Raw genomic sequence first — 739 nt, forward strand, 5'->3', positions numbered from 1 at the left:
TCCTGCTCTGCCTGTTCTGCTGTCTCAAACCATCTCGAGTCCCCATCTCCTCTTTTGCATCTGTCTCAGGCATGAACAACTAGGAATTTATGTTCTGTCATGGAATGAAACCAACTATGATGTTTGAGTCACGTCTCTGTCCTTTCAAACACTTTGCAATAACCCAGAGATCTGCCATTTGGGAAACTGACAGTAACTGACACCCACTTCCCTGGTGTCCATAGTACCAGCTACTGAGTGTCCATGATCCAAGCAGTGCACAGGGTGCTTCGCATATTTTCTCCAATTGTCCCAACAACCCCAAGAGACAAGTAGTACCTCCATTTTACAGGTAAACAGGTTCACAGAATTTAAGCAAGGTCACACAACCAGTAAATTGCGGTGCTAGGATTTGAACCTAGCCAGCCTCTGTGCTCTATGTATAAAAGAAAGCAGTCCTGAGTCTAACTAGGCCCTGAGGTCCCCAACCCCTCACATCTTCTGTAGACTGACAATCTAAGCACTCACTAGGTTCTTTGAGACGTAGCTGGATGGCGGGGCTGTCACTCTTGTCTCGCTTTATTCCCAACACTTCCCGTTCCCACTCTCTCTCTCGGTTTTCTTCTTCAATTTGCCGTTCAGCTTGGGAACAAATCCGCAGCAGCCTCAAGCAGAGTATCTGGTGCAGTCGCATAAAGATATACCAGTTATTATTAACATAGAAGAGGTTGTAAACTTCATCCATCCCTCTTAACTTCTG

The sequence above is a fragment of the Lipotes vexillifer genome, unplaced genomic scaffold (assembly GCF_000442215.2).
Source record: "Lipotes vexillifer unplaced genomic scaffold, Lipotes_vexillifer_v1.1 scaffold295, whole genome shotgun sequence".
Lineage (NCBI taxonomy): Eukaryota > Metazoa > Chordata > Mammalia > Artiodactyla > Lipotidae > Lipotes > Lipotes vexillifer.